At 38.3% G+C, this 21,151-nt stretch overlaps 1 long non-coding RNA gene across 1 annotated transcript; it reads left to right on the top strand.

Moving 5' to 3' along the window:
* The first annotated feature begins 274 nt into the window (after positions 1 to 274).
* On the top strand, positions 275 to 20,438 carry LOC139117061 (uncharacterized). Its single transcript, XR_011548447.1, has 3 exons — positions 275 to 516; positions 1,162 to 1,352; positions 19,459 to 20,438. It is a non-coding gene; the product is annotated as an uncharacterized lncRNA (long non-coding RNA).
* Positions 20,439 to 21,151: the final 713 nt, after the last annotated feature.

Raw genomic sequence — 21,151 nt, 5'->3', positions numbered from 1 at the left:
TTTCGAATTGCGTTAAAATATGAGATTGTGTACTGCGAATATAACTTGTTTAAACACTGGCATTTATGCAAAATGCCGCGTCCCTCCCATTAATATTGAGATTTCTATCGGATCTGAAACCGGAGACAGGAAGACAACTATCGTTTACATCATAATGTGAGTGGGCAAGGGTACACAATCAGTACATCTCCTAGGCGTTTGGCCGGTCTATTTACAGCTTGAAGCCAATTAACCGATACTCGAGAGCGAGGCGAGAGACGGGTCGTCTCAACCAATAGGGATCGAGCTTAGCACTGGCACACAGCACAAACATGTTAACGGAAACAGGACTTTTTTCCCACGCATCGTTTAAGTGTGTCTCTTTGCCATACCTCTGCTCTGCGCATATATAAGGCATAGGTAGCTAGAGGGTCTTCGCTAAAACAACCCGGCTTAGTATAGTGGACCAAGCACAGCTCAACGGGCAAGGACCGAGCCGAGTAGAGTACCTTGAACAACACCTTTCAGAGAAAAACGGTAAGCAGGATTATGATATCATTTTTCTCTTGCACTGTCAGAAGAAAACACACTCTGGAAGCAATTTTCGGTACTTTTCACATCTTGTGACAGGAGACAGATTTCCTTAAGTCATTCAGAGACATCACGTTTATCCGACTTTGGTTTAATGAATGCACTTTGTGGTGCAACACCGCCTCTCATGGCTAACGTGTCGTATAGTACCTGGGATATTGCGCATTGTACACGTTCTCCATTTCATGTAGATATTTCATTAGTGTCTCGTTTTCCGGGTTGTGGAAGTTGTTGGGAACATTTCTCAGTTACTTCATTCCACCGGCAACAATTCGATGCCTCTGCTGAAAGAACTACGCCGGTCGGCACACGCCAAGACAATGATAAGTTCTCTCGGTACCCATCCTACAGCTTGACGCGGACGACAGATGCAGATTTCGTCACGCTTTGGCGGGACGCGCCTTACGGACAACGGTATTTGTATCGCGCTAATAAATGTCGACGCGAAATTGATTGGCTGTGGATGAGTTTTTCGCGCTGTGAAGTTGACATAGCCACTCAACAAACCAGAATTGTAACAAGGATTAACACCATAATATCACACGTTATTGATTTTTAATGAATGCTATTAACATCAGCGCTCTTTTTCAGATTGCCTTTTAGACGGGCCAATAAGCGTGCAATTATTCAAAACTTCGCAATGGAGAGTAAAGCTGTCTTTCTTGTATTCCTGCTTCTGTCCCTGGTGGCTGTTTCACACTGCGGACTCCCCTGCCTTGATTTCTGGTCAGAATACTGCGGTAGGAAACCTGGATACAAACGAGCACCTGCAGAAAAGACAGGTAAGCGGTTTCAAGATCTGGACAGAGAAATCTGTCTGAGCCTGAGCGGGAAACCAACACCACTATTCCCAGTGATTTCTTGACGAGGATACACTACCAGTGGGTGAATTTCTGACTTACTTGAACAAACTGGTACTTCCTGATTCGACAACTGCAAGAGAATAGAGAACAGTTTTTTTTGTTTTTTATGATTTTTTGCTTTTTGGTTTTTTTCCATTTTCATGATTCAGTAAATTTCCTTAATAATGCCATCGAATGATTAATCGCTTAAAGGATGTAATATTGGTAGAAACATACATCAGACATGGTTTTCAACCAATCCACTCACAGGGGCATGATCATTGCTTAAAAAAAATTGCGGGAATATTATGCGGAAATATTTGCACTTCTTGCTGACACGTTTTCAAAACTAAAATCAAATTCTATAAAAAGTAACAGCAGCGAGGACTAGTCAATATTGTTTGACCCCATCAGGGTATTTTCTTTTTTTCCCTGAATAAATTCTACTCGTGTCTTATCGATATCGACACGATTGTACATGTTCATAGGCAAACAGCGCTTTCTCCAATTGGGTCGACACGCACGAGTGTCTAGGACTACCGTAAATAAATCACATAGTCCGCTGGCCGAAATATCAAAGAAACACGCGCGCACTGGCACGCTGGCGCGCTCAGAAACACGCACTCATATATTTCCATTTACATTGTTTTATTCTTGAAAAAGACATTGATTTCACATGTGAAAGCTGATTTAACTATTTTACGAGACATTTACAATCGTATACCACTGACGCAATGACGTAAAAATTGATGTTACTGCAGCTGTATAATAAGTCTGCGCGGCCGATAAGTAATTCCCGTGAGAGTATTAATCAAATTTCAATTCAACGAAACAATACAGTACACGATTTTTAATATCATTTTGCTGCCTGCCTAGGTAAAAACTGAAAATAATCAGGTGCTAATGTAGTTTTAGAGAGGTTTCGAAATGCCTTTAGGAATTTTAATTTCTTCAACTTGATTTAAATGTTATAAAAATGAAGACTAGTGTGCATGTACAGCCTCACTATTGTAAATGTAGGTATACTTTTGGGTTTACATTAGGCCTTATGATAGCAGTCAATTTCGTATCTTAGCGTACGACTCAAGAGCAAAGGTCAACAATTAAACACTCATTTGTCGTCTGATCTAATCACACGTGGCAAGACACGACGTAATTTGCGGCATTTTACATCACGTGACAGGCGAAGCAAGATAACCAACATTGAAGCCTTCCGAACTACATTTGAATTCATTAACTTTCCGGCCAGTCCAGTGGGACACAGTCGATCCAGATAGGATCCCCTCTCCTTATGGTACACACAGCCAACAAACAGTCAACGAGAATTCTTTTAAAGAATTTGGATCGACTTCAACCACTTAAGTGTACTAAGTTACTCTTGATTGAGTGTTTAACATCTCGAGTCGATGGCCCCAGTACATGTACTTTCTTCGATCTTGAGCATGGCATTAGACACTGTGACACTTGTCGTTCATTTATAACTTGGTCAGAGTTCAAAAGCAATATACAAGAAAATCGTCCACGTCCCTCTGTCTAGAGCCTTATAATTTCACTGCCATAAATTTGATTTACAGAGCTGAGTGTTCTCTGTACTGACTCATTTATTCATGTATGTGAAATACAAATACCACTCTACCGAGAATAAATGGACACTGCGGTGGAATTCATCAATCTTTAGATATAGAGTTTCCTGGCATTTCAACCAAGGCTCTCTTCATTTTAACAGAGTGTGTCGAGATTCCTTAATAAATATATCACACCATGAACAGATACATATTCGCTTTTCTATTTTTAATACAGCGAGAAAGTGTTGGACAAATCAATACTGTGATATCCTCCAGTTGTCATAACAACATCACAGACAAAGGCAATCGTTCATGTCCGAGGTGCTCTGCAGTCAATACGGAGCATACGGAGACTTTGGTCGGGCGAACACGTATAGTCGCGGACACAGGCGCCATCATCGGTCTCAGCTGAGTAAACCCGGGTCAATTCATCATGCAATGACAAATGTAATGCTTCATATTTCAAAAAACCATTAGGTCTTCGTAAAACACGAATGGCTGTAACTCCATTTGTATTTTTACGTCCTGGGACGTGAGACGATAAAACACTATGCATTTTGGATTGTCCGTGCTTTGTCACCGAAATGAACATAAAGAACGAACAATACCGTCGATATTGTTTACAGATTTTTGCACAGCTTCTCACACAACTTGCGACCGGCAATGTTCACCTTCCTATACAGTAAATTTTCGTCATTTCATACATCCCTTCATTTTTCATTAGGGGAATTGGTGTAATTAATGTCGACAATATATCGCGCAATGGAAAAGTAATATCAACAACACTTCCTCATTTTGAATGACCCTGTTACCAGTCTATTCATATTGAGTCAATCTTTTAAGTAAAATATTGAACCACTGGGGTATACCAACAGAGTGAATCATTCTTGAGTAAATCCTTCGAGCCTTACGTAAGCTTGTACTATCCGTCACGTGACCTATCTTGGCTTTCACAATTCAGTAAGGGCGATGAGGACCCAATTCGGAAGATCAAAACACAGATTTGGAAACGCAAGCTTAATGTCTTCACAGAATTTGCCGATGGTGTTATAGATGGAAAGAGACATAATAGGTTGTATATATGCATAGACTGGGTGATAGGAATATGACAAAATCTGCCGTTAATTCCTCAAATAAATCCTGAAGATTTATTCCTGTGACGATTCTGACGTTTTTAAAGCGATTGGTTGAGTCCACGATGAGTATGAAATTGCCAAGGCAGGCTATCGATGAAATAGTATTTGTCCGTAAGCAGGCAGAGTTATGTGAGTCTGAAAGTCGAACAAAGTTAGACTAACCACCCAAGCGATACTCGTCGTATTTTTTTTTCTGTGTTTACAGACTCTCAACATTTCAGAATGTAATACTAAAGCTCCATTAGCTGTGACTGTTGATGTATTTTCAAGTACATTTGTTCTCCCCACTAGGCAGGGTTTATTATTTCACTCTAAAAAGCATGTTAACATCCCTTGTGTTCAACTTGAAGACACGACGTGCAAGTGCGTGATTTTCGATGTTATTGTCGACAATTGAATTCTAGTCCGTACCAGAAATCATTTGTCAGCAATATCAATGCACACTGTGCACAATTCATTGCTTTAACAAGGCTAACGACTTTGTATTTCAATATACTTGAGGGACGGAGAAAGAAAGAGAATATATCTGTTTGCAGAACAAAAAAATGAAATTAATCATCCCTTAATTCTGGTCAACTGTGATAATAAAGTTCACAATGCAAGCGAAAAATTTGAAAATAACTTAAACAGCTGTTACTCAGTACACAAAGACCAGAAAGTACTGACTATGTGTTTTCTAAATAATTATACTATTTTTGCAGATGAATACTGGAAACATATATTTCAAAATTGATATAGCCGCTTTCTCAACCACCGTCGTATTCATGAAGTGTTCATGAAAATAAAGTGTCTGAAGACATCTTAATCAGCTTGAAATCAAATTAATAGCTTTCTATGAATTCGTAATGTTCAAGATTTTTGATAGTCTGCTCGACCATGACGTCATGTGACAACCCGAGCACGAGCATGGTGTATTTGGAATGTGACTGGTAAACCTTCAGACAAGTTCTCCATTGTCATCATATGCGCATGAATGGGCGCATTCCTTTCGCAACATTGAGCATCACTTCTTCCCGTGCATTTTCGTCCTCCAGGGAATTGACTGTCCTTTAAGTCACAACTGTTTTGTCTGCTAATTGCTCACGGTATATTCAATTATGAATTCATCTCGAACACATGAATATACAATACCTATAGAAAACATGTTCCCGATGACCATGAACACAGTACCCTTTTGAAAATATAACGACCCTAACTTTTCTTTACTCAAATTTCCAAATTCAAACATGAAATGCCTTCATTCTTTATGTTTCATCTGTGAAGTTAAGATATTGACTGCTTCCTCGGCCTGTTTTTCGGATGTATGTTACTATGCAGAGACACTTATATCTGGCCCATCTGTCACCTCCCTCTAATGATTTTGTGCTGGCATTCTAACTACCTCCTCTATTACTCTGTAAAAAAAACGATCGAATAAAATTCCAAAAGTGTCGTCTAACGGAGTTGCTCATTGTTGTTTGATGTGCATGTAATTACCAGCCGTCTGAATACAGGAGTTCAAGGGCAGTTTCGTCACACATGAAATTCGATTTATCCTAAGTAGACGGGCAAGCCGATCTGCGGTTTAAATCTTGGCCCCCGGGCCCGTTGCCACTCAGGTTTACCAATCGTCGATAGTTGTCACGTTCGTTATATTCCAATGTGACACCTGTTTTATATTCTTGCTACAACATTCGGGTGTCAACTGATTATGCGAATACAAACTTTAGAGTTATACTATATCAACGAGCAGATGAAATACAACCTTAAAAGTTCAAGAAATGTGCTTGGTTCACCACTTTTCATCATATATTGCAAACTTTAAAACATTTTCTTATAAACATCTATGAAAATATAACTGAATGTTTTTTCAGTTTTCTAGGAATCGCCCATTTTCTCCCATCGAAAGATAAGCCAAATTCACTTTCGGCTCGAAGTAGCCCTCAGAGTTTAGGGATAGATATACTGGTATGTTACTGCCGAAAAGTTTTACTTCAAATTATTGTAGGTATATTTACTAGCTAACTTTACTCTTCAACCTCGAGGCCGGGTTGTAAGATTAAATTCGCATTTGTTCCCAAGTACCATTTGCGTGAAAATCGCAAGGGCTAGATATATAGAAATGATTTTCTAGTTTTTTGTAAAGTGTCTCGAAGGAAACTAGAAAATCTTAAGGACAAACAGATAATTCCCATATAGCCGTTACGCATCATGGGATATTATCAAACCGTTTCCAATAAAGCAAGAGTATAGAAAAGGTAATGTCTTGATTTAACCCTTTCAGTGCAGTAATTTTTGTCACCAAAATTCTAGTGCAACATTTTACCTATTTTTATGATTTTTTTCTGTACTTTTTTGATAATTTTGGACTACATTATCATTACTCTTCATTGACAACAATTTTTGCACAAAGGTTTGGAAAAAAATGAAAAAATTGTCAGGATTTTAAAAGAAGTTAAATTTTATACAGTACACGAAAATTGACTTTGGCACTAAAAGGGTTAAGTGTCACAAGAGTATATGGGAAAGCATAATTTTGTGAAAGGAAGATGCATAAAATCATTGACTAAAACAGTTCTGACCAAGTCATCATTTAAAGAACCTTTTTTCGAGCAAAAACTATGAAATATGGACGTTTTCTGTATCTTCAACTATCAAGCTATCCCAGATCATATCAACTGATCAAATCTCTGCCATTAACACGCTAATCTCGTGAGATTAGAAAAATCGGAAATCACGCGTGACTCGATGACGCCATGAGATCGAGGCTGGCAACAAGTATTTCCACTGTGGAGAGCTTCGGCTTCGGCAGGGAAACTTGTGAAGATAGTGCAACCACCTTGCATAAAGACTAAAACTTGCCATTGTTATAAACAGTAGGTATATTCTGAGAATTGAAAGCAAAGACAAAAACCTTCATATACTAAAAATTACCTCTTCCGTTAAAAAGGCATACTGTTAAAAGAATTTCGAGTATATGTTCAAACTGCCGCCACATATAACCGTATCATAAATTACAAATCGGTGAGTTTTTCTCCAGTGCTTTATTATTTATTTATTTATTCATTTATTTATTTATTTATTTATTTATTTTGTTTTATAGGGTAGTATTACTTACACATTGTTTTGTAAACAATCTTTTTACAAAGCCAACTGTCGAGTAATAAAATCGACTCCTAACAAGTCCCTTTCCATTTACTTCAAATCGAACTGTGTGCAAAGCCGAGTGTTACCTTAAGCTTCAGACAATCCTCGTTTGTTTGTATCATTAGCCGCAGATGCCTGTTATGTTCGTACCTTTTGATATGACTATACTAAAAGTGGACAGGAAACAATGTTTTCAAGTAAAGTCAAAGGAATGCAGCGACTCACTTCATCACGTGTCCGAAAGGGAGACATGGCCTACATCGTCTGTTCGTGCCAACCTACAAACCCTATTTAAAAAACATCACACTTCAGCCGCAAAAAACGACATTTTGATATTATTTCGAATATTAATTTTATTTCATCAGCACAATCAACTTTTCAACGTGAGAGAGAGAGAGAGAGAGAGAGAGAGAGAGAGAGAGAGAGAGAGAGAGAGAGAGAGAGAGAGAGACGGGGTTGGGAGCGGGATCCATGAGATGATTATTAATTAAATGAAGCATTTAAATCAGGGGAAGGATAAATCACTCTCTGGATGAAACCAATTTCAATGTCTAAAATGTCCATTAATTCTGACTTTCAGATATTAGTACGTAAGCAAATTAAGTTGCACTTAAGTTCCAGGATAAAAAGCAGTTTCTTCCTGACTTCATAATATATAATTCCATATGAAATACCGAACATGACAGCTCCAGTGTCCATGTTTTTGAAAGTCAGGATGTTGGGAAACTAAAGTATATGTTTAGCCTCATACATTTCACTGCCATTGTTTAACTAAGAATCACGTGTCGGGAATTTGAACCCCTAGGAGAATAAATATTAACCTTCGTGTATCAAAATTTGCATTACAAGCAACTGTCGTAACGTATTCCAAAGTACGTCTGCGATTTTCCTGATCAGTTTTGTATTCCAGTCCTTATTTGCCAACTATTTCTTATAGTGATTCCGTTTACTCAGTAAAAAAAATCACGTCATAGAAACCGATTCAAGATTAGCATAACAGTACCAAACACGCTTTCCCAATGTGAAGATATAAGTTTCGTATCACGAGAACGGCATTTGAAAAGGGTTCTGTGTTTTCAAAAGAGACTGGAAAGCCGGTCTTTGAAAAGGGTTTTTATCGTTTGTTTGCCACAACGTGTTTGTTTGTCCTATGCGGTTTCCGTGGTCTTAAGCTTTCCCGGGAAAGAAATTAAACAATGCAGGGGTCAGTCCCTCATCACATAACGGATCAACATTTTGTTTGAAATAGGTCATTCCCTGTCCGGGATGTAAGGAAAGTCCGTCAGTAAAAAACGGCACCGTGGTAATGGCCCATTAATTATTAGCGACTTCATTGTCAAATGTACTGGATAATCGTTTTGTGTTAATTGCTTTTTAAATCACGTTTAAATTACACAACAGAGGAAATCCGTGATTACTTATACCCGGATGTAGCCGTTATGCTGTCAGCCCATTAATTGATGGAGGTATATGACAATTCTTCAACAAACAAACATCCAATCGAGTTAACAGACAGAGTTAGCGTCAGAAACGTACGTTATTTGTCAATGTAATCCAGTAATGGAAATGTGTGTATTGATATTGTTAATAATCGTTCCAGGTCTTGCCAAAATGCTAAAATTCTTTAAGTTTGGTCAACTTTAATTCTACTAAGGTTAATATTTTTAGAATACCAGATCCTGACTAAAACAGTATACCCATCATTAGTTTGCTAAGGAAGTTTTTTGTAGCTATCGCGGGGAGAGTGCTTGGTATGTCTAAACAGATAGTTAGAATGGATATATTCACAGATATATTGTTAATGTGTGCTAACAAGAAAAGTGTAGGGCTATTTGAGGAAAATCCTGATCGCTGAAACTTTCGCGAAGCTTGCCATTCTCACTTCCATTTCATGACGTCACGTGGTTAACGATAGGCAACAGAGCAAGTGTTGGCCAGTAGGATGCATTATCCTGAATACACTTGCAGTCGAATTCATGCATTCATGATCTTCTCGTCGATATTACGATTGCCCTGGGCGACGCTCGCGTAGCAAGTTGCATGTTTGGTGTTGGCCTCGGGAAAAATTGTCATTCAGCACGGTTGTTTTGGCGGAAATCGTTCAAACACTGTGTTTACTTGACCACAGGCCAGCAATTCTTGTTTCCATGCGCCTACTGAAGGACTAAATACGTTAAGATATATTCAATCGATAGGCGTTAGGCATAGGCGGAAGATCCGGTCCCCGCGATTAAGTCGACTCCACCAGGTGGTCTGTTGAAATCCTCATGAAAGATCGTACATAAATTTAAAATGTCACTCTAATGTGTGTCTTATGCTGTGGAGCAATAAAATAGTTCTTATCGAAGACTTTATTGGCATTTCTGTAAACATATTAACAACGTCAAACTCGTTACTTTTACATCTTAATTGCAATGAAACAGACACAGTTTGTGATTCACACTTCTTATCATGCTTTGTCCTCACAATGAAGTTTTCGAAACATTCTATCGGTACATATAATTTGATATAATTATATACATACATATTATATATATATATATATATATATATATATAATATATATATATATATATATATATATATTATAATACAAATTACTTCAAGTAAAAATGTAAGAATATATGTTACTTAACTTTCATGAATCCTCAGAAAGAAGGATTCATGAAACTCAAGTAACAGATATTATTACTGTGTACTTGAAGTAATTTGCGTTATTATTCATAATGCTCTGCATCGAGCACTGTAATTTCCAAAGAGGACATCTGTATACTTCGATTTAATATATATATATATATATATATATATATATATATATATATATATATATATATATATATATATATATATATATATATATATATATATACATATTCGATATATATATATATATATATATATATATATATATATATATGTGTGTGGTGTGTGTGTGTGTGTGTGTGGGTGTGTTTGTGTGTAACATGGAGAGAGGAGATTGAATACGTGTACGTGTAGCGAATATATGATGCTTACTTACTTACTTATTTATTTATTTATTTATTTATTTGTGTCTGTATCAATGCATTTATTCACGCTACAGTCAGAGAAGGGAGACGCAGCATAGAGTCAGAGGATGTATTTTCATAGAAGAAATTATTGAAGCGTATGATCTTGTAAACGTAATCACTTTGACAAGTACGCAACGCAACTCATTCAGCATTGAAGTAAAAAGAAACATTCTCATTACGTTATATTACCGTTGCCTCTCCGGGCATTGACGGAGTTCAATAGACATTAATGTAAACAGTCAATAAGTGTTGAAGAGAGGACATTAGAAATTTTCAAAATTTTCTCGGCGGCCCATTCATCGCCATGGCAGAGGTTAATGAAATAGATGACGTGTCAGAGAAATGCGAATAGGCAATCGCAAGTATGTGATTACGCCTTTAATTTCGCAGTACAACAGGATGTCCGGGCGTGCTCATATTCTGTGAAATTGAATCCGACGCTAGGGACAAGTATTAACATATGTTGCACGGGCTGCTGGCTTTGTACATATCAATTCACATCAACCGTCTACCTCATTAGATTACCAGAAAATGGAAAAGGTTGTTTCTATCATTTTGATGACGAGACATGAAATGCATAACGTATTGGAAAGGTAAGTACCGCATTAGTGTTAACGTTATGACAATTCCCTATGCGTCGGAAGTAAAAATTACCATCATCGTAAATAACAATAGAAGTACATTACAACTAGATATTTGAACAATCGGAAATGACAAAGAAGACAAAATTACGCAAATAAATAAAAAAAAAGTGTGTCAGCAAAAAGAAACATGACATAAATATTTTAGTGCCATTTGCAGGAATTAAATTTTTCTCAACGTAGCTTTCGGATCCTGACAGATAATTGACCCAATATTGACGTGTTCAAGGATGGGTGCTCTTTACAACTGGCGCTAATGATCCCATGGCCGGATTCAAATTCAATTTTGGATTTGTAAGACGCATCTGTCGCTGAGAACGAATCGAGCACGTCCTTGTTAATTATCCCAATATGCAAAATTATCCGCAGAATATTCGACGTAATACGAGAACAAAAATCAGTATGTCTCATTTTCGATCTTGATAACGTTAAATAAAAAGATAGCCCGTGTCCTTCTGAGTTCTTATCGGATGTGAGTTTGGAATGTTTCGAGGTTTGATTTATTAATTTCATACTGTCGGCGTCCGTTAAGTCAATTTAGAAAAAAGAGGGTATGAGTATATTTCCCAGGAGATTTAGAGCTAAGTTGAACAATGTCTCATTCATAATAAAAAGGCAAAAATAGACTCATATAAGGAAAGTGATAAGAATCAAGCAAGAGGCTTCATTTTACCCATCACATTTCAAAGGCAATGAGTTTGTCAATTCTATTCATATTTTGCGTTCCCACTTCACAATAATATGTAATGCTTTGTTATGCCCACTTACTTTTTCACGATTTTACGTCTCATTGCGGCAAAATCTGACAACATCAACCCTCGAGGGAAACTGCGTTTCCAGTTGACGCCCAGCCGGGTCCGGTCCTAAGTAAATTTTTATCTTTTTCGCTGATGTTTACGTCGAAGATCTCTAATTTCTCTTCTGTCGGACAATCATGGCGAACGTCAACTCCACAAAATAGTTGAAACAAAGATTGTCCATGTGACCCTGCATAAATTACACCGCTATTGGTGATAGGTGTGCCTGTGTAATTAAGAATACAGGTTTCAGGGCTCACCATTGTCACCAAGTTTATTTAATGTCTCTTATGATTATCATGCAAAGTTCTGCTTGACTAATCACACCGTTTTATTTTGCCGAACTTTAATATCGTTAGGGGGTATATTGCCCCTAAAGATACAAAGTCTATCAAACTGTAGTATAAATTGCTGATTTTACCGGTATGCAAGAGCTAATGGCCCACAGGTTTGAAATGAATTCCCCGATATGAAACATACATATTGTGTCGTGACGAAACAGTTGATTTTGATACATCGAACGGCACAACCAGCGACGGTATACACGAGATTTTGATAAGTTCACGACATAATACACGAGTGAAATCGAGTGCATATATGAAGTGAACTTGTAAAAATCGAGTGGTCTACCGTCGCTGAGTGTGATTTATTAATATTATATCATAACAGTATGTTGAAATTCTGGCATGGAACGTCAGAAAAAGATGTTTGCTTTTGCCGAAAGCTCGCTCGTGTGCCAGCCGTGGTATATCGCGAATATACCACGGTTCTTTTCACGTCTCGATCAATCAGATAACTGCATTTGCGCCATCAATATACTGGTATGATATAATTACAGTTATACAACTTATGCAGTAGCGTTGAAGAGGAAATCAAACCGTATGTATATATATATATATATATATATATATATATATATATATATATATATATATATATATATATATATATATATATATATATATATATATATATATAGTTGCGTACGTATTTCCATCGGGTTCTAAAGCGGAGTGTACCGACGTAGCAAACAACCAAGAAAGCCCTTCAAGGCATTGCGATATCACGGTCTATGTCGGCACGGAATACAAATTTTATCAGCAGATGCGGATCGGATATAATTCAATTGGACTCCCTGAAATAACTGTCATCAAATTTTCACAAGTATCCCCATATCTCCGTGGGTTGTGTTTGCCCGACCGACTGAGGCTGAGAGATTGCGGCCGCCTCGAGATAACATTCACGGGGAGTGTATTGCGGGGTCTTGACATTTTCAGGTTATTCCCGTGTCACCACTCAACTCCACAAATCCCCATTTACTGCCTTAATGCACCCAGGAGGTTTTTGTTTAGGGTCTAATTTCATACCTCGAGATATTTTCCGATGGAGTCAACCACTTTCGGATATTTCAACACTCTGATGATATTTTTCATCGCTCTATTACTTTTTAGGGATCTGTCATATGGGTAGTTTGATTTATGTAAAACACTTAACCATTTAATTCACTCATTCAACATTTATTGTCCACGTATGTTGCGGGGGTTTCTGTTCGTAAGTTGTGTTACGACATCACAAGTTGTCCGTCAACATGTATGCTACTTTATCGTATTTTCTTCTTGTTTTCTTTCAATGTCTCTTCTTCAACAAGCATATCACCAACACTAAAGATAAAAGATAGGAAACGATAACGGAGTCTAAATGTGGCACGAAGGACTAAAACTTACAGTTTCAATGCTTTGAATTCGTTTTACCTTTGCGCCGTTTCATTATTGCCGTAAAGATTAACACAGGCCATGGAAGTAAAATTGATTATTTTCATGATGTATCATATACATCACCTCTGTGATGTATTCGCATGATCTGTAAGCATCGGCAACTGTGAGATGATTGCTGCCAGGCGACCCTCAGAAGGTACTAACTTTGTTGAACTAACACTCATTGTTTAGAGCCTACAACGAAATGATCAAATCCTTATAAGATCATAGTACATCTTCTTGAGAACTCCTTAAGCCTAGAGTGGATTCGGAAAGCCTCATCGGGCGGCCTTAGATCAAATGATTCATTTCGTCCGTTCGTTTCTTTACGCCTCGGCGAGGCAAGCTGCAAAACCATTACAGTTAACTCCGCTTTTAAATACCGGCGAAGAGAAAATGACATTTTAGAGTGGTGTAAACGTGTCTACAGGACAGATTCTGCAAATAAGGCATGAATGATGGAATCCGTCTTCTTGTTTCACAGTGTTGTTTTTGCATTTAATTTAGGCTTGGACCTAACTTGTTTTTGACTGGTTATGACAAATTTTGTGGATATGTCAATTTCTGTTTGGACCAGCTTATAGATGTAAACGAATTTCCATCGGGACAGACACAGACAGGGATACATCGATGCAGACAGATTGATACATTTGATACTCTATTAATATTTCTGTTATCGTTGCTCTATCGTGGTCAAAAATTGGATTTTAAGCTCATCTCTCTTATACTTAAAACATTTGTACGTTGTTGATTTTTTTACCTTTTGAATTGTTTTACACTTGATGAAAAATAAAAGGTTTTTAGTAACATTTTGATTTGTTCTCATCGATAGGCGACACTGCCACAGATTTTTGTAATGAGGCCAATATCACCCAGTTTCTTTCGCTGAATTGTAATCTTTGTATAAGCTTATTACCTTCAGAGTTTAAATTTTGCCACAGTTACCATGGAAAGAGAAAATCTAACCAATCACAGCTTTTAAGCGGGTGGCAGCTTTTTAAAAACAGCGCCCTCACATGGGTATTTTGAATACCAAGGAACGCCCCTTTGACCATATATGGGCATATTTAGACTACAGTTGACTGTATACCTTTAATGTATGATAGTACTTTATGTTTGTGTTATTTAATATATATTAGGTTTCAGAACGGTTTAAATACACCGTTTGCCTTCGTGCTGCCGTCACTGACCACTTGTATACCTAACCACCCTGCATGGCCTTTACACATGGCCCGAATGTACCGTGATATTTTGTGCACATAGATAAACTTGTGTTAATTGATATTGTGTCGATTAGGGGGCCTTAGGATGAAAAGTAATTTAAAAGTGAAATATTTTCTTTTCGATGGAAATATTTGAGTATTGGAAGCGATAAAGTTAAAATAAGTTTGACATTGGTGCACACAGATTCGCAAAAGTCCGCCAAACTGGGTAAGCAGTAAAGTTGTCTACCAAACAGAAAGACACGCGGGAAATTACTCTCCACACACAAGAAGAAGAAATAATCAATATTATCATGCCAACGCACACAAACAGTTTAGTGTTATGTTCATCAACGTTGTACAGACTACTTGCCTCATTGTCCATATCCTTTCCATCGATATGTATTCGGAATACTTAAAGGTAAACAGTCACCTGTAATCTAAATATGCCCATATATGGTCAAAGGGGCGTTCCTTGGTATTCAAAATGACATGTGAGGGCGCTGTTTTTAAAAAGCGGCCACCGCTTAAAATCCGTGATTGGTTAGATTTTCTCTTTCCATGGTAACTGCAGCAAAATTGGAACAGGTGACAGTATACCTTTAAGGTAGCACACGCCTCAAAAGTGAAAGACTCAAACTTTCGCTCAACCTATCCTCAGTGGAACTTTCAACCATTCTCTTACCAAGTCAGGAATAAAAATCAGGGGTCACAGTGCAAAGTTTGGTACCAGAGAAACAAATTACCTAACATTTCTGATATTTGAAATTCCGATAGCCGCCATCTCTGTATTAAATCCATGAGAAAAAAATACCATTTTAGATTTTCGAAAACTAAACCGGTCTACTTTTTTGCTCAAAGAGCTTTACAATGAACCCCCGACGAGCGGTAGATCAGAAAAGAATTGTAAAAATTTGAGAGGCCGAATATTTGTCCCCGAGGCGCGTTCTACCTTAAAGCTTTCTTTCACAAACTCGGCCAGAAGTTGCACAAAATCATGCTAGGACAGAAGTACTTTTGCCAAATATTCCAGTCTATATTAGTACAACGACCTGTTGAGGTGAAAGTGAGAACTCAAGTTCTACGAGGAGGCATATGATCAAAATATTGAGGCATTATTTAGCTTAAATGATTACAAGTTTTTTTATTTAATCTTCACCGACGAATGGAATGATAGACATTGGCGACAGAAGTGATCCCACGAGAGAGACAGGAGCAAATATCTAACGAAAAATAATGAATGAAATTACGCATACCCACGCTTTGAACATTTCATTTAGCAACGCACAAGGGACCCATCGAACCTACCATAAAAGAATGAGTTCGTGAGATCTCGAAAGCTAATTCGAGCACACGCCCGCCTTTCTGACCCCCAACAGACGTGCTGCTAGATTCTCCCCGTTCTGTATTTCAAATCAACCAAATCAGAAGCAGAATGAACATGTTTTTGCATTTTGTGGTCAAAAGAAAACAGAATGATGATCATGTCGCTCTGTCGGCCGGACTTACTGATATACACATCCGAGCTTCAAAACTGCCCAACGTCTGATAAAAAACGCCGTTCGAGCAGTTGTACTACGCAGTACGTGTGTTAGATCTCATACAAGAAATTACGTCATTCGAGTGTGAGTACTACGTATGTAGAAATGCACGTCGATCGCACTCGATAAATTTCTTCTCCTTATATGTGTCTACCGGTAATATATCTCGTAGAAGAGGACTGTATGTGGGCCGCCTATTTTCCAACTCATACCAGACATCATTGCGTCATCAAAGTGTGTGCAACAGTGCTACACGGGTATTATATCTCACATAAGAAATTACGTCATCCAAGTACGTGTACTATCTGTATTAAATCTTACATTAGAAATTATGTCATCCGAGTTGGTGTCTCGACTGTATTAGATCTTACATCAGATGTAGCAAGGGAAGCCAAAGCGTTTGACGCACGATGGCTGAGCATATCTCCGAGTCATTCGGCAGACTGAGTGTAAAACGAATGACGTCACTGCGAGATGGCGATTTAAACTTTTCACGACTCGAACATGAAATATGGTGACCTACCTCAACTAAATATAGACGGTGAGAACGATCTGTGTGCAAATGTTTTAAACCGGCGCTACAGTCGCGTTTATTGACTCTGCAAATGGATAAAAGTAATGCAAAGAACATAAGCCAACGGATTATATTTGGTTTTGACACCATATAACCAAATGACGTCTTCATACGACCCTTTAATAAAGAGTCAGTATTTGTTGGCAGTATTTTTGCCAAGTTAGTATTATTGTCGAAATGAATTGTATGTTGGTCAGGAGCTGGTAACATGTTGAAGGAGTGGCAGTGAAAGTGTACACACTTCTATTGTTCAAGGAAAGAAAAAAGTATAAGTGACATAAACTCTGATGTTTGCCTTAAATGTATACTGTACCACACTTAACCCTTTCACCACCATGGTTTGGCCCAAACCCAGCGTTATCAATTGCCATTGTGGACCTGTTTACAGGGAATTTGGGGTGAGCAGGTTAAAACCTCGTGCGTACATAGTAGTAAGCATTAATTGACACCAATCACATACATTTTTAATGTTATTTGAGTTCTTGGTTGCTTTTCAGGGCTTTTTTCGTGACAAAGAAGACTAAACCAGCGATAAAGTGATGTTTTTCAGAAACGCATAATTTATTTCGATTAATCTTATTCAGAAAGCCCCAAATGAGAGTGCTAATCAATATGTGTAACCAAATCTAGTGGTTATTAAAATAATAGCGTTGGCTGTTTGTTTTGTCTTGAGTATTGCGTTTCGGGAAATTTATGATTAAAAATCCTCCCACGCGGTGGACAAACGTGATTCGAATATAGAATCACCCATAGTGGTGATAATCGGTGGGAAACCATACTCGTTGAAAGATGACAAAATGTATGGAGCATTTGTGATATTTTCATCTTGATTTGTATCAAATAAACAAACATGTCCGCATCAACTATCTGCAGTCAGTGCCTATATTTCGTAAATTTATGACCTCGCATGAAAGGTCATATTGAAAGTCAGGGTCATATCATTAGGGTACTTTGTTAAAGGGACAAAGTTGCGCTTTTTTGTCCATCTTTCATGAATTTTGTTTGATATGAAAAAGCAGTTTGTGTTGTCTGACTTCTAAAACAAGTTGAAATACTGGTCGACTGTGCATAACCTCAACCCTGCTTGCGCATGCAGCCAGACATTTACAGTCTATACTAAAAAAGTTCTGTACACAACTTTCACCATGCATGGCCGAACATACACTGCTACAAAAACTTTGGACCGCCAGCAAGCTTTTGCAATGAAATCTCAGTGTATTGGCGGTGCCTTTTATATAGATAAGCGGGATGGTAGCTGTCCCTAAATTGCGGCACTGTTGATTAGTCATAGAAAAGCAAGTAGGAAAAGGAAAACCCCATTTTGTTCAGAAGTCATGAACAAAACAATCTGTTCGCATTTAGCAAACGGGTAATGTTTGACACTTTTATAGTTATGTACAGTCGTCATTTTGTACCCTGAGTAACATAATGCATGTTATTCAAGTATTCTACGTTTTCTTGATATCACAAAAAGGTCAAAAAGAGCGACTTTGTCCCTATAAGGAGTGCACTGCGTGCTGTACTTTGATTAGCAGATACATCATGCTATGGTTGAGGAGTATTCTACGGCTGGCTTGATTTCAACCTAATATGCTTGAAGTATCACATACCGTTCATTTATGCAAAACGTATCGACGAGTACCGTTTAAGTATGCAAATATTCACTTCGTGAATATAATAACTTATTACAATAGAACGGGTCGTGCACTATACCCAGCAGTGAAGGAATACTACACCGCGGTCTCACCATATTAGACTATTTCACTCGGCAATTTATAACATTCACCGTGTAATTTCAATATTAGCACAGGTGAAATAAATGGCCACCGGCAGTCTCTAAAATCACGCCTGGCAACTATTTGTTTATTCCTGTTAACCTTTGCGCATTTGCTCAACCGTAAAGGTCAATTGTGACGCTGCCCTTCATAATTGATACGGACTATTTATGGTTTTTAAATTACTCCCATTCATAAAAGCCGACTTCGCTTCCTGTGAAGTTGAGAAGCTTAGTCACATGACGTAAATAGGCTGCCCACCTGCCTTTCACCAAGGTACTGTAAAAAAATTAAACCACACTCACGATCGGGAACAGGATGAAATCAAGTGTCGAGAACAGCGAAAAAACATTCCAGAATCCATTATTCTCGACTATTTTTGGAAGCAAATGTCCTAGCACCAAGGTGTTTTGCTCCGTTCTGTGTCTTTAATTGATGAGGAGAACTTTAGTCGACCTAGGTAACCAAACAGTGCGGGTTACTGGGAATTTGTCTGTTATTTCTTTCCGAAAGGGTTTCACAACTAACGCCTGTATCCATCCTTCTCCGGCAGAAACGTTACCGCAGAGAGAGAATTTTGCAACTTCGGTGATCTTGAAAATGTGGTTTATTTATTTTGGTGACGCATGCGCATTTCTGACCGCCAGGAATACTTCATTGATTTTCTTACAACTGTATTTCCATACTTCATTCCAGAGGAGTTAATTATCGACATCTGTTGCCATGGTAATAAACACCTATAGTAATGCCAACCTTTCGCCGCAATTCGCTATGCAGTGAGCGTGAATTGACCAAACTTTTTTTACAGCAGGTCAAACCAAGAAGAATCATCTATATAAATACACATCTCAACAAAATAACGTGTTATCGTCCATTCCATTTCAGATGTTTCAGAAAAGTCTGCTTGGACGAAGTTCTTTAAAATGGCAGTAGCCCGGATGGTAGCAGAGAGACTGGCCGAACTCCAAGCTCCGCCATACGCGATCAATGCAGCCGAAGAGGGCTCCGAAGAGACCATGTTGAATAACTTTTAACGTTACAAACAACTTGCAAATAGTGTATATTTTCAGATTTCTGTGTTTGCCCCCCATGATAAAAAACTGTAATTAATATTATTATTATAATAATAATGTCTGAATTTGGCTTCTTTATCCTCCTTCGTTCTCAAATCTGGAATTAAATGAGCGGCGCAGAGAAAAAACTTTCAGCCTGTATGCTAAAATTGCAAAATTGCTACAAATCTCCCTGTCGCCGAAGCAAAGAGTTTTGGGACATGTTATACTGATAGCTCAAGAGGCCAATTAAACGATATTGCAGCTTGTCATCATCGGTCGCTAATGAGACATGTTCTCTTAAACAGTCGCACACTTTTTTCCGGTGTATCTGTGGATTTGAAAGCCCTTGGTGGTCCCGCCATTATTATTGTTAATCCAATTTTCTATTGACTTTAGACCATAACGATCGTGCTGGCGTTCCTTTTAAATATCCCCTCCGATCTTTGGGATAATTGCGTATGAATTTTCCCCATCGATACTTCCCAATACTGGAGATCACACAAAAAAATGCCAAACAAGGAAAGAGCACGGGCATTGAGTCGATTGAATTTTGCACAGCCGGCCTTGTATGGCCGACACAAAGACTAACTGCATTGATGTCAGCTCGAGGGAAGTTGTTACTGTGCGTCCACCGAAGACGTTGCTGTAATTTATCGAGGAAACGACGAACCTGTTATGCAAAACAGGGCAAAACGGATCGTCGTATCACTCATCTGCCGATTTTTTCATCTTATTTGAACGGAGCTTGTGACTCATTTGTCTCCATTTCTCTTTTTTATTATGGAATAAAAGTCTGGGTTATTAAACTTAGTGCCTTGTAGCGAGTGGAGAAAGTATGACAAATCGTGTTTGATAACTCGGAAGCCGGCCGGAAATCAGAGCGGGAGAGAAGATGTGCCATTATTGGCGCCAAGAGTTAGTTAGTATTGATTGGGTAATGATATTGCGTGTCTCTGTAATATGGTAATCAACTGTACATATGTTTCGCCTTCCGCAAAATGGTGGATGATGGCTTACGGGGGAGCAGTATCAAACATAATCACAAAAGGCTCTCATATGGCGGATTTCTATTTGTGAAGTGTTCTTCAGAGAGAAAACACGACACTGCCTGCGGACAACTGGAGATACAGCCGACACTTTCGCAACAGAGACGCACACGAGGAAAGCGAAGCGCTGTCGACACGTCAAAAAGGTCTCGTCGATACGTCGATGAATTCATATCACGACGGACGTTCGTGCAAAGGTATACAAGTGACAAGTCTATTGCTCTGTACAAGTACACATTCCTCTCGTTGATCGCACATGCGCATCTGAGTATTAAAACCAACCTCAACACATGATTGTAGAGTGACCAGCGGGCACATCTGAACGCTCCTCGCTTTATCTTAATCCTTCTTGAAAGTGATTTTCCAGTCGCGATTAGTCGATACCTGTGTCTTGGAAAGTTAGTCGACTGATATGGAATCTGAAAGAATAGGAATAGTGGGGAAATCAATTGAAAATCGTAATTCCAGCTCCTTTTA

Source organism: Ptychodera flava, chromosome 18, assembly GCF_041260155.1.
Source record: "Ptychodera flava strain L36383 chromosome 18, AS_Pfla_20210202, whole genome shotgun sequence".
NCBI classification, from domain to species: domain Eukaryota; kingdom Metazoa; phylum Hemichordata; class Enteropneusta; family Ptychoderidae; genus Ptychodera; species Ptychodera flava.
This window is presented reverse-complemented; position numbering and strand designations above follow the sequence as displayed.